This window comes from Delphinapterus leucas, chromosome 6 (assembly GCF_059928025.1).
Source record: "Delphinapterus leucas isolate spDelLeu-1000000601 "Yukka" chromosome 6, BTC_Dleu_Yukka2, whole genome shotgun sequence".
NCBI classification, from domain to species: domain Eukaryota; kingdom Metazoa; phylum Chordata; class Mammalia; order Artiodactyla; family Monodontidae; genus Delphinapterus; species Delphinapterus leucas.
The window spans coordinates 121,380,080-121,393,978 of NC_143134.1; positions in this window are offsets into that span (position 1 = coordinate 121,380,080).

The window sequence follows — 13,899 nt, forward strand, 5'->3', positions numbered from 1 at the left end:
GGGCGATGCGGTAAGTCTGTGTGGTTTATCTATTTTATACATAGTAATGTGTATCTGTTAATCCCATACTCCTAATTTATCCCTTCCCCCCTTCCCGTCGTGGACTCTTGAACAAGGGAATGGAGGGCGCAGGTGACAACGGTCGGAGACAGACGCTGGAGCTTGCACATTCATGGGCCGGCAGTACATGTGGCTTCAGGCCAGCGTCCAGACATGGAGCACGGTTTGAAATTCGGGAAGATAGAAAAGGGGTGACTGACACCCCTTTCTGCAGCTTAGACCTCTGCTGCTCGCGCCTGGTAACACCTTGACTCTGAGCCTCTGCCCTTTGTCCACATTACGCACAAATAAACGTGGCTGTTGTTATCATCTTAGCCGGTGGCTCTGACCTTGGAGCACAGGCCCCGGGCTGGATCCCCGGGTCCAGCACCCTCCCGGCCACCGTGTGATGAACTGACCCAGGCCACACTCGTGGGCTGTCCCTGCTGACAGCTGGGGCCAGGCTGAAGTTCAGAGCTATTTCTGCAAAGGGTGACTTGGGACTTCCTCTCGGATCTCTTAAAAATAAAGGGGTTATCGTGGTCCTCAGGCTCTTTCCTCCACGTGAGGAACCCTGACATGATTTCTGGGGAAGAACTGCACCCCCCGAGCCTCCCTCAGCCCAGCGAGGACTTATCTCTGGGCTCAGTCGGGCAGCAGGAAGGGAGAGAAGCGACAACCGCGGCCAGCTCTTCCTGCCCCAGAAGCCCCTTTTGGGAGCAGCAGGGGATGTGGCCACTGACTCAGGGGCGTCAATCACCCCTCTTCCCCGGGGCTGCGGTTGCCCACCGGACTCCGGGGGGAATCAGAAATCAGGGGGGCAGAGAGCGTTCTGGGGAAGCCTTCAGCTCATCCAGCCCAGCCTCTGCCCTGGGCCTCCCACTGCACCCAGCACGACCCTGTCTCTGTATGTGGCCCACGCCCTGCCCTGCAAAGCTGATGGGACGTCAGTCTCCACTAGATCACCAACTCTAGCAGAGGCTGGGAGACCCGCTCCTAGAGGTCAGGCCAGCCTGCAGGGAGAGTGAGGGCCGAGGAGGCAGAGGCTGTGGCATCCAGGGCCCAGGTGGGGCCCACCTCCCCCTGCCAGGGGGGTCCACTCTGCAGCAGAGGGCGGCCCAGGGGCCAGCCCACCCTCTCTGGTGATTCCTTCCCACCTTGCAGGCCCCAGGATTTTAGTCCCAAGAGAAGGCAACTCCTCTCAGTGTTTCCAAGGAGATAACCTCAAGGTTCTGTACAACAACCTGGGCATCCACTCAGGGCTGGGCCCTGATGAAGCAAGACCCAAAAAGGGGACATCTAGGGGACTCTAGGAGGCTGAGAGGTCACCAAGCCCAACTCTGGGTCAGGGAAGTCTTCCTGGAGGAAGCAGACATCTGAAAGATGAAAAGAATTTTTTTTTTTTTTTTTTAGGCCACAAGGCATGTGGGATCTTAGTTTCCCAGCCAGAGGTCGAACCCCTGCCCCCTGCACTGGGAGCAAGGAATCTTAACCACTGGACTGCCAGGGAAGTCCCATGATGAAAAGAATTTGATCTGTCAAAAGTGGAGAGGGTTGCCCCAAGCCAAGGAATGGCAGGTGCAAAGGCCCTGGGGAAACATAAGGCCTCCATCTGCTCCCAGCTCCATTCCCAACCTGCTGGGGGCTTTGGTGCCAGCCAGTGCCCTGTTGGAGCCACAGAGGCCAAAGTGTAGAGCGAGGGTGACCTAGAGGGGTCACAGGAGCCATCCTGGGACTCTCGGTGCCCAGTCACATTCACCACAGCTTGCTGTCGGCTCTCACGGTCCCAGCCAGCCAGTCCCTGCTGGCTCAAGGATGCCCACCTGTGGCCGGCCCTCCTCTGGGAGGAAGGTTCAGGCCCCTGAGCTGAGCGAGCGCCCCCAGGGCAGCTCTGCAGAAGCTAACAATCTTAGCTGGAAACCGTCGCAGCTCAGCTCGGGGTTTCCTCCCTGCCCGGCTCCCCACCCCTCAGCCCAGCCTCAGACTTATCACTGCCCTCCAGCTGCCTCACCCCATGGCCCCCTCCAACCACCTCCCCTGGATGATTCAGCAAATCTTCCCTCCCTGGGGGGAAAAACAAGGGTAAAAAAAAAATCACAATGTCAGATTACAAAGCCCCAACTGTAGGACAGGCCCCTGGTGGGGAGATAAGGGTCCCACTTGCCCTCAAAGCCCCCTCTGGCAGATAAAGCTTCTAAAGCAGCAAAGGCTGCCGCAGGTGTGGGATGTGGAGGCCTGGTCTCCAGGAAGTCGCGGAGGCATGCCATCGGGTGGCCAGAGGGCCCAGGGCCACCGCAGAGCGAGCCAGGCAAAGAGGAAGCACCCCGCCACAGCAGCAGCTGGACTTGGTGCTGCCGTCCCACCACACCGGGGAGGGAGAAAGAGAAGGGTGGGGGCCTTCACAGAAAGTTCAGTTGGAGGATACCCACGGACGCCCTCCACCCCGGCTGGCCCTCTGCAGCTCGGCCTGCAGACCCTGCTCCGTGCACCCCCAGCCACGTGAGGAGGTGAGGGTGCCCGTCTTCTGCAGGCCCGGTGGAGGGAGCGGCGGGCCACTGCAGGGCTGGGAGCATCCTCCGAGGAGGGCGGGGGGAGGCCGAGGTCACCTCAGCCACGTCAGCCCTGGAGACCTCTCCAGCGGGAGTCCAGGCTTCCAGGCCAAAGTCGGGCCAGACCTGGAGCCCCACCCTGGGTCTCTGACTCCCTCTCAGGAGGCCTCTGGACATGGGAGGGGCGGGGGACTGAGGCCACTGGCCTCCTCTGCCGGTGGGGTCGGACAGATGGACCGATGACGGGTTTGAAGTTAGGGCTTGTGTGGGGCTCTGCCATCCTAGGCAAGTCATTTCTCTACTTCGGGCCCAACTGCCCGTCTGTAAAAGCGATCACAAAACCCGTGGCAGGGCTGTCCTGGGGAGTGAAGGTGTACATGCCAGACAGGAGCAACCCCCAGCTCTGACCTCCACCTCCGAGGCTGGGGGTAGAGGTCAGCATCTGGCTTGGGGACAAATGCCCACACCGTGCTCGGCAGCCACACAGGGCCAAGGGTCCGACTACCTGGCAGCTTTCTGAGGTCATTTCTCGGGAAAGGGTGAGATGGCTGGAGTGAAACAGGTACTGGAGGGGACCTCCAGGCACAGGCTTGGGTCCAAAGGTCCCTTTAAGTCCTCCGAGCTGACTTGGAGCCCCTCAAGCCTTCGCTGTGCCTTTGAGGGAGTCCTCTTCTTCCTCTGGGCCTCAGTTTCCCAAGATGCAAAAGGGAGAGAGCTGTTCACGAGGGGTCTACCATCCCTACATGCCACAAGTTTGCAAAGTATCAATTGCTCACGGGGTGTGTGCTTGGCCCAAGGTGCTGAACAAGAAGCGAGGAAAGCCAGCGGGGTCACAGCAGCCAAAACGCAAGCAGCCCGTGTCCATCGAGAGACGGTGGATAAACAAAGTGTGATCTGTCCATACAATGGAGTATCTTTCAGCCTTAAAAAGGAAGGAAGTTCTGGCACATGCTGCAGCATGGAGGAACTGTGCGGACCTTATGCTACGTGAAACGAGACAGACACAAAGGGACAAATCTCATTTCTATGAGGGACCTAGAATGGTCAAATTCATAGAAATGGAAGTAGAATCGTGGGTGCCAGGGGCTGGGGGCGAGGCGGAATGGGAGTTAGGGTTTAATGAGGACAGAGTTGCAGTTTTACAAGATGAAAAGAGCTGTGGGGATCGATGGTGGTGATGGTTGCACAACAATGCAAATGGAATTAATACACTGAACTGTGCACCTAAAAATGGTGAAAATGGTATGTCATGTATATTTTAGCACCATAAAAAAAAATTTTTTTAAAAGCCGGTGGGTAGAGTGTAGCCCTAGTGTTTGTTGAACAAAGGCTTTGGAACCAGAGCCCAGCAGCAAACAGCTCGTGGTGCAGGTGAAGAGACGGGCAGCAACGTCCTCCACCACCGAGGCCAGCCAGGCCAGGCACGCTCTGAATGGAGCAGGAAGGGACCTGGGGGCTGCGGGAGAGCTCAGGGAGAGGCCGCTTCCCTCCAGGACCAAGCAAGTGAGCACCCATGATGCAGCTGCGCCAGAATCCCAGTGTCCTCCTCTTCCTCCCAGAGGGGATTTGCTGGCCTCAGGGTCTCCCAGAAAGCTGTTCCCTCTGCCTGAAAGGTGGTTCCCTCAATTCTTCACCAGGTTCGTTCCTTCTTCATTCTAGTTTCAACCCACATGCACCTTCCAAGGAGGCCTGGCTTCGTGCGGGACAGACTCTCACAGCCCTCAGTGATTCTCCTCTCTGACATTAATCATAATTGTCATCAAATAACCATTTGTGCCATTGTCTGAACACAACCCGTGAAGGTCTCCCCTGCTTCCCCTGCATCTAGCAAGTAAATATTTTTCAATGGATGGATGGGTGGATGGATGGGCAAACAAAATAATGGGCCTGTCCCCCCCCCACACCCCAAGGGGCTGGTGCATGGTGAGGTCCCAGGACTGGGGTGGGGGGCTGTGACTTGGGGTCCGGAAGCCCCGGTCAGTCCTACCTGAGCTGCATGGACTTCCCGGCCATTAGCGAACAGATGTGAGACCCTGCCGCAGGGAGAGAGCCCCACTACCCATTGGGAGGACCAGCCCTCAATGTGATCTGATCGTCTTAGAAGACCCATCCCAAAGGGGACCCTGCATGCACAGGATGTAAAAAATCCCTGTTTTACAGCCGTGGAAACCGAGGCGTAGGCTTGTCCATAGCTTGGCTGAATTTTAAGGGACCTCTGCCCAAAGGCTTTTAATCCGAAGGTAAGCCCTGCCCCAAGGATCGGGGATTCAGTCCCGGCTCCGTGGCCCGCTCTCCTCCCGACACCCACACCCCCAGTCCTGGGTACCGAGGTGGCATCCCTGCGCTGGGCAGACCGCGAGGGGTCGAGCCCGGAACGCTGGCGGTAGCATCCAGGACCGCAGCGCCCCTTCCCTCCCTCTTCCCCTCCCTCTTCTCCCCCTCCTCCTCCCCACTCTCCCCTTCCCCCCTTTCTCGCCCACCTCTTCTCCCTCCCCATCTCCCTCCCCCTCTTCCAAGCGTCAGGTGGGGCCGTAGCCCTGGCTAGTCCTGAGGCCGGAAATGCTGAATTATTAGGGTCGTTCATCCCTTTCCCGCGGGGACCCGGGCGGGGTCCTTGCGGAGTCGGGAGGGCACGGCGCCCCCTGGTGGCCGCGCCCGCAGGGGGCGGCGCAGGGCGGGAGCGCGCGGGACTCCCGGCGTGGTTCCGCTTTCGCTCCCTGACGATCTCGTTCATTAGTCGCCCTCTGCCTGTCTGTGAAAGGCGCCGGGAAACGGGCCAAAGGGACCCCACCAACCACAAGCAATCGGGCGGGGGTGGGGGGTTCGGGGTAGTGGGCACCACGTGTGCCGTGTACACGGGCCTCTCCAAAGTGGGAGGCGGACACCTGTTCTCAGAGGTCGCCCTGAGAAGAAGGGGAGGGCGGGGGCAAAAGCACGGAGGCTCTGGGGGGGCCCCTGGAGCCGCAGGGTTAGGAATTGAGGGCGGGGGGGGTAGGGGGCAAAATGGATGTGGTTTGGAGAGTCTGGGGGAGCAGGACCCCAAGAATCTCTGTTAAAGGTTTTGGGGTCCCCGCCTCCCTCAACCCCAGCAATGAGCACCAAGGCTCATTGAGCGAGAAGCGCCCCCTGGCTTCTGCGGTGCGGCAAGGCAGGCACCAAGCCCTGCAAAGGCGGTGAAGCCGGGGAAACGGGGAGGTGGAGGTGCCCAAGGCGGTCAGGGCTGGAGGATGGCCTGAGGCCCCACAGGTCCCTGTGACCCTCACACAGCCTGGCCTCGTGGGGGGTGGGGAAGGAGAGATCATATAGGGTTGTGGCCCCAATGGGAGGACCTTTGGTGCCTTCTGACAAAATCACAGATGTACATGCCCTTTGAGCCAACAGTATCTTACAGATATCTGCCCATGTGTTAAGTGACACACAACAGTGATTCATTGCTACCTTGTATTTGCAAAAGGTTGGAAACAACCTAAGTATCCCTCAAAGAGGGCTGGTTAAATAAATCATGGTCCAACCATATAGTGGAACACAGTGCATCTGTTCAAAGAAATGAGGAAGTGCCATGTGAATTGATACGGACTAATTTCCATGATGTATCGTCACGTGAAAAAGGCGGGTATGGAAGGGAGTGTATAGTAAGCTATCATTTGTCGTCAATTCATCTAGAGTTGACTTTTTTTTTTCTTGGCCGCACTGTATGGCTTGCGGGATCTTAGTTTCCCGACCAGGGATCGAACCCGTGCCCCCTGTAGTGGAAGCGCAGAATCCTAACATAAAGCAAGTTCCCCAAAATTTCAAAAGGGTTGAAATCATACAAAATATGTTCTCTGACTATGGTGGAATTAAGCTAGAAGTCAATAACAGAAAAGACAATTTTTTAATTCCCCGGTTTGGGGATATCAAGCAATACACTTCTAAATAACCCTTGGGGGCTTCCCTGGTGATGCAGTGGTTAAGAATCTGCCTGTCAACGCAGGGGACATGGGTTCGATCCCTGGTCCGGGAAGATCCCACATGCCACGGAGCAACTAAGCCCGTGCGCCACAACTACTGAGCCTGCGCTCTAGAGCCCACGAGCCACAGCTACCGAGATCACACGCCACAACTACTGAAGCCAGCACGCCTAGAGTCTGTGCTCCACAACAAGAGAAGGCACCTCAATGAGAAGCCTGTGCACCGCAACGAAGAGTAGCGCGCGCTCGCCACAACTAGAGAAAGCCTGCGTGCAGCAACGAGGACCCAACACAGCCAAAAATAACAAATAAATAAATAAATAAATAAATAACCCTTGGTATAGGTGCTACAGACATTTAAAAGACCCTAAGAGAAGTTTCAATTTCAGTTAGGATGTAGAAAGTTGTGAAGGACAATTGCCTCCACCATAACAATGAAAAAATTGCAGACAGTTCCAAGATTTGGGGGACTTGATGCTTACACAAGTTTAGGGTCGTTCTTTAGGCCAAAGAAAACAAAATTAAGAATAAAAAATAGGTATCCAAGCAAATAGCTATGTGGGACGAGAGAAGAAATCCTAACAAATGATAAATATTTAAAAAAATAAAAAAGAACCCAAAACAAACAAACCGAAAAAAAGTAAAAAAGAAATTTAAAAGGAAGATAAAAAGAAAGAAAAAATTTAAAATCCAGAAAACTATGTATGTGAATTAACTGTTGGACCTCTCTTTACGTACCTTTTCCCTACATTTTTCTGGGTCCACACTCTTTGCTTGCCTCCTCTTACAACAATGACGTTGTAATATTTTCTACAGAGAGAATGGAAATTCTTTAGCATGGTTGATCAAAATGTATGTAGCTTTTGGGGGCTTCCCTGGTGGCACAGTGGTTAAGAATCCGCCTGCCAATGCAGGGGACACGAGTTCGAGCCCTGGTCCGGGAAGATCCCACGTGCTGTAGAGTAACAAAGTCCGTTCACCGCAACTACTGAGTCTGTGCTCTAGAGCCCGCGAGCCACAACTACTGAGCCTGTGTGCCACAACTACTGAAGCCCGCGTGCCTAGAGCCCGTGCTCTGCAAAAAGACAAGCCACCGCGATGAGAAGCCCGCGCACCGCAACGAAGAGTAGCCCCCATTCACTGCACCTAGAGAAAGCCGGCGCGCAGCAACGAAGACCCAATGCAGCCAAAAAATAGATAAATAAAATAAATAATTTTTTTTAAGTGGCTTTTGTTACCGCTACTTAAGAACTGTTTTTTCAGCTTCATAACCTATGATTGAGGATCCTGAGGTAAGATTTGGTCAAATACATTTAGGGAGCATGAAATATGCCACTTTGCCCCCAGATGTGCGGCTATCTGAGGTGCTGCTACATAGCTGGGCCCTGCACAGAACTCTGATAAATCCTACTTTGTGTGAACTTCATCAAAAACAAAAATGTATGCTGCATTTATACCTTTATACTTTGCATTATCACACCTATTCCTGATGGGAGAGAACTTCCATTTTCACTGTTGATGAGAACCAAATCTTCTGCTTACAATTTTTTAAAAAAATTGTGGTGAAAAACACATAAAACTTACCATCTTCACCAATTTTTAGCACATAGTTTGATAGTCTTAAGTACATTCACGTTCCCGTGCAACCATCACCACCATCCATCTCCGGAACTTTTCCATCTTGCAAACTGAAACTCTACATCCGTTAAACACTAACTCCCTATTCCCCCTTCTCCAGCCCCTGACAACCAACCTTCTACTTTCTGTCTCTATGGATTTGATTTCTCTAGGTCCCTCATATAAGTGGGATTATACAGTATTTGTCTTTTTGTGACTGGTTTATTTCACTTAGCAGCATATCCTCAAGGTTCATCCATGTTGTAGCATACGTCAGAATTTTCTTCTTCTTTTTTAAAAATTAATTAATTAATTAATTTTTGGCTACATTGGGTCTTTGTTGCTGCGCGCGGGCTTTCTCTAGTTGCAGCGAGCGGGGGCTACTCTTCGCCGCAGTGCACGGGCTTATTGCAGTGGCTTCTCTTGTTGCAGAGCATGGGCTGTAGGCACACGGGCTTCAGTAGTTGTGGCACGCAGGCTCAGAACGCAGGCTTCAGTAGCTGTGGCGCACGGGCTCAGCTGCTCCACGGCATGTGGGATCTTCCTGGACCAGGGCTTGAAGCCGTGTCCCCTGCATTGGCAGGCGGATTCTTAACCACTGCACCACCAGGGAAGTCCCATAATTTTCTTCTTTTTTAAGGCTGAATCATATTCCATTGTATGAACGGACTGTATTTGTTTATCCATTCATCTGCTGAAGGACACTTGGGTTGCTTCTGCCATTTGGCTATTGTGAGTAATGCTGCTATGAACATGGGTGTACAAATGTGTCTTTGAGACCCTGCTTTTAATTATGTTGGATGTGTACCCAGCAGTGGAATTGCTGGACCATATGGCCATCCTATTTTTAATTTTTGAGGAACTGCCATACTGTCTTCCACAGTGGCTGCACCATTTTACATTCCTCTGCTTACAGCTTTAGACGTCTGCGGGATGGAGGGATTTTCCATAGACAGGCCTCTGGCTCTGGCTGCTGTACTGTCTTTGGCCGTGGACCTTCACATCACACTACCAGCAAACCGTCACAGAAGGCGGTAAGAGGGTATTTCTGGAAGCCATTCTTACGTGGGTTGGCCACCAATAACTTACCTATCACAGAAGTGACTACATTCTCAAACTAAAAACAGAACTATGACCCAAAAATTCCACTCCTGGGTATATATCTGAAAAAAACAAGAACACTAATTCAAAGAGATACATACACCCCAATGTATATAGAATCATTATTTACAATTGCCAAGATATGGAAGTAAACTAAGTGTCCATCAACAAACAAATATATATATATATATATATATACACACACACACACACAATGGAATACTATTCAGCCATAAAAAAGAATGAAATTTTGCCATTTGCAACAACATGGATGGATTTGGAGGGCATTATGCTAAGTGAAATAAGTCAGACAGAGAAAGACAAATACTGTATGATATCACTTATATGTGGAACCAAAAAGCCCCATCAGACTAAAGAATATAACAAAAAAGAAGCAGACTCACAGATGTAGAGAACAAACTAGTGGTTACCAGTGGGGAGAGGGAAAGAGGGAGGGGCAACGTAGAGGTACGGGATTAGGAAGTACAAACTACTCTATATAAAATAAATAAGGTTGAGAGTCCGCCTGCCGATGCAGGGGACATGGGTTCGTGCCCCGGTCCGGGAGGATCCCACATGCCACGGAGTGGCTGGGCCCGTGAGCCATGGCCGCTGAGCCTGTGCTCCGCGACGGCAGAGGCCGCAACAGTGAGAGGCTCGCGTACCGCAAAAAAAAAAAAAAAAAAAAAGCCACAAGGATATATTGTATGACATGGGGACTATAGCCAATATTTTATAATAACTATAAATGAAGTATAACCTTTAAAAATTGTGAATCACTATATTGTACACCTGTAACTTACATAAGATTTTATATCAACTATATTTCAAAAAAATAATATATATAATAAAAAAACAGAAGACGAGAGAGACACAGACACAGAGGGGAGAATCCTTTGAAGATACAGATACACAGAGGGAAGATAGCCCCGGGCCCATGCAGGCAGAGACTGGAGTGATGTATCTACATACAACCAAGCAATGCCAAAGACTGCTGGCCGCTCCAGAAGCCGAAAGAAAGGCATGGAACAGGTTCTCCCCCAGAGGCTTCTGAGAAAGCCCGGCCCTGCCAATAGCTTGATCTCGGACTTCTAGCCCCCAAACCGTAGGAGAATAAATTTCTTTTGTTCTAAGACCCCACCCTCAAAAGTGACTACAGATCAGGCACATATATTCCACTCAGTCGAAACGGAATGTACTCCCAATGTGACTTCCCCTGAATCAAGCCTCCCAGAAATGCCAGTGACCACTTCAATGCCTCCCAACACAAGGGGAAGTGTGACAGAAGGGCAGGTTAGATGGAAAGAGACAGCAGTCTTAACCAACGGCAGTTAAAATATCTTACCTTTTCCCTTTTTATAAAGACATCTGCCCGTGTGAACACAACGCCAAGGGGCCTTGAAGGAAGGTACCTGCAACTGAGGAAGCCTGATGCTTAAATTTTATTAGCTGCGTTGAAATTTGCCTCTGCCTCTCACATTTTTGAAAATATTTAGGCCACAAAAACTCTACTTACGAACAGTCTTTGACGTTCAGCCTTGTAGATATTTAGTTTAATTTTGCTTTGGAGCCAGTTGACTAGGAAGACGAATGTCCTCTGGAACAGTGTGTCCCACTTGGAAGTAAAAAGCAAACGGAAACCTCTCTGTAAACCCCATCCTCCACGTTCCCATCATTTGCATCGCAGCGGCGGGGCTGTGTGAGAGGATGACTGGGCCTGAGCGGGCTGGTACCTGTGCAGCCGGGGAGAGGGGTGGCCACGCTCCCCCGCGGTCGGACTTGAGAGGGAGCTGGCTGCTGACCCCAGCACAGGCTTCTTAGGAGGCCCCTGGTCCGTTTCCCTTCCTCTGCGGCCACTTTGCCCTTTCTTCCAGGGTGTCATAGGCGTAGCGTGACCACCAGGTGGCGGTGTTTGCCTACGTGGACGCTCTGTTGCCACCTCGTGGCCGAAAGTGAACACTACGCCTTCTGTCCCGTTCTAAGGGCGCAGTGAGAATCCAGTTCCTGCTGGGGAGTGTTAAACCCTCACTGTGTGCTCCATGGACTAACCCAGCGGCCCAGGAAGAAATATTCAGATTCTGGGGCCCAAAGGAAACATTTTCCAAAACACTCCTTGCCTCGGTTAATAGAGGATCAATAACCCCCCCATCCCAGGTACCATTCCCCCCCCCCCCACACACACACACAAAGAATGGGCTCGCCGGCCAGGATTCAGTATTCAGACCCTGGACCGGAGTCAGATGCGGGAGTTGTGGGTTAGAGGGCTGTCAGGCTGCTTCCCCACCCCGCTCCATGGGATTCGGCCTTACCAATCAGCCAGCAGCCCCTTTCCAACGCCCTGGGGTACCTCTGCAGATAGGACAGCTATGTGTCCTCAGTCAGGGAGCGGGGACTGGGACGCTGGGACAGTCCAGGGGCGGGAACAGAGGACAGGAAGGTGTCGAGGGTGCCGGCTACTGCACCTACCACTCCCAAACCGGGGTCCCCAGATACCCAGGGAGGATCTGAGCCTGTGCAGACTTGGTGGAGAGCTCACCTTGTGACCCCCTGGGGTCTGGTGGAGTGGGGTGAGGTGTGCTGGGGAAACACGCTGCAGGACCCATTGCAGGAAAAGACAACATAAACTGGACTTTGTTTCTCCCCTGCAGTCTCATTGCCTGGTATTGTATTACGTATTGATTTGCTTCCTTTCTTGCTGTCTGTCTCAGCTGATCAGACGTGGTCTCTGCCCATCTCACGGTCTCCCCTGCTGGTCATCGGTGCCTGGCACAGGGTCCCGCACACGGAGGTTGCCCAGCGAGCCTTTGTGAAACACCTCTTGCTGCCATTCAACCACCTAGGTCGTGCATGGGGCATTCAACACTCAGAGAGAGCCTCCAGCCTGGGAATGGGGGTCTCTTTCTCTCTCTCTCTCTCTCTCTCTTTTCTTTTAAAAATTAATTTTTATTGGAGTATAGTTGATTTACAGTGTTGTGTTCGTTTCTGCTGTACAGCAAAACAAATCAGTTATACATACACATATATCCACTCTTTTTTAGATTCTTTTCCCATACAGGTCATTACAGAGCACTAAGTAGAGTTCAGAATGCTATACAGTAGGTTCTTATTAGTTATCTATTTCATATATAGTAGTGTGCATATGTCAATCCCAATCTCCCAGTTTATCTCTCCACCACGTTCCCCCCTGGTAGCCGTAAGTTTGTTTTCTGCATCTGTGACTCTAATTTCTGTTTTGTAAATAAGTTCATTTGTGCCATTTTTTTAGATTCTGCATATAAGTGATATCCTGTGATATTTGTCCTTCTCTGTCCGACTTACTTCACTTAGTAGGATCATCTCTAGGTCCATCCATGTCACTGCAAATGGCGTTATTTCATTCTTTTTTATGGCTGAGTAGTATTCCATTGTATATTTGTACCACATCTTTATCCATTCATCCGTCAATGGACATTGAGGTTGCATCCATGTCCTGGCTATTTTAAATAGTGCTGCAGTGAACAGGGGGGTCTCTGATTTCATGAAAGGGGTGAGGGATGACGGCGAGGCCTGCCATGCAGTGAATGACTTCCAGTAACTCCAGAGAGCAGTGATAAATGGAATATTTATAAATGGAATATTTCCTGCCATATCAATAAACAAAGGATGTCACAGTCACCAATGATTGCAGCCCTCCAACGTGAGCTGGTGAGCCCTGAGGAAACGCAGGGCTGAAAAGAATACCTGCCATCTAGCAGCCGTCAGACTGCAGCCACTCCCTGCGGTGAGCGCTGAGGAAACTCAGGATGTGAAAATACAGGCTCCAGATAGCTAAGGTTCACGTCAATCAAGGAATGATTTCAGTGAGCCCAGACTCTTGCATCTTCCCATATATAGAAAAGCGCTAACTTCCTTAACTTGAGATATCTGGTTTTCTTTAACTAACAATAATCCTTTGACAGTTCCCCACTACCTGCCCTTTGTTGCAAAACTCCAGTATATCCCGGCCCCTCCCCTGGCCTCCTCGGAGCAGTTTCTCAGAGCCATCTGAAACGCTGTCTCCCGGGCTGCAGTCCTCATTTTGCCCCCAATAAAACTTAACTCGCAACTCTCACGTTGTGCATTCTTTAAAGTCAACAGCAGAAGAACTGCCCCACTCGTGACAGAAAGTGTCACGACTCAAAAATGAATCTTGAAAATGCTTTAAAACCCAATGACTCTGCCCTCCTGTACGAGTTTCCTGTGGCTGCCGTAATAAATGACCACAAACTAGGTGGCTTAAAACCCAAGAGAAATGTATTCTCACAGCTCTGGAGGGCAGAAGTCCGAAATCCAGGTGTCAGCAGGGCCGGGCTCCCTCTGAAGGCTGGAGGGGAGGGTCCGTCCTGCCTTGTCCAGTGCACCTGGTGGCTGCCAGCAACCCTTGACTAGTGACCACATGACTTCAATCTCTGCCTCTGTGATCACAAGGCCTCCTCTTCTCTGTGTGTCCAATCTCCTTTGCCTTTCTCTCCTAAGGACGTTTGTCACTGGGTTTAGGGCCCAGCTGGGTAATCCAGGAAGATCCCATTATCTCAAAATCCTTATAGCTTAATCACTCTGCAAAGCCCCTTCTTCCAAATAAGGTCACATTCGCAGATCTCAGGGATTAAGATGAGGGCGTGTCC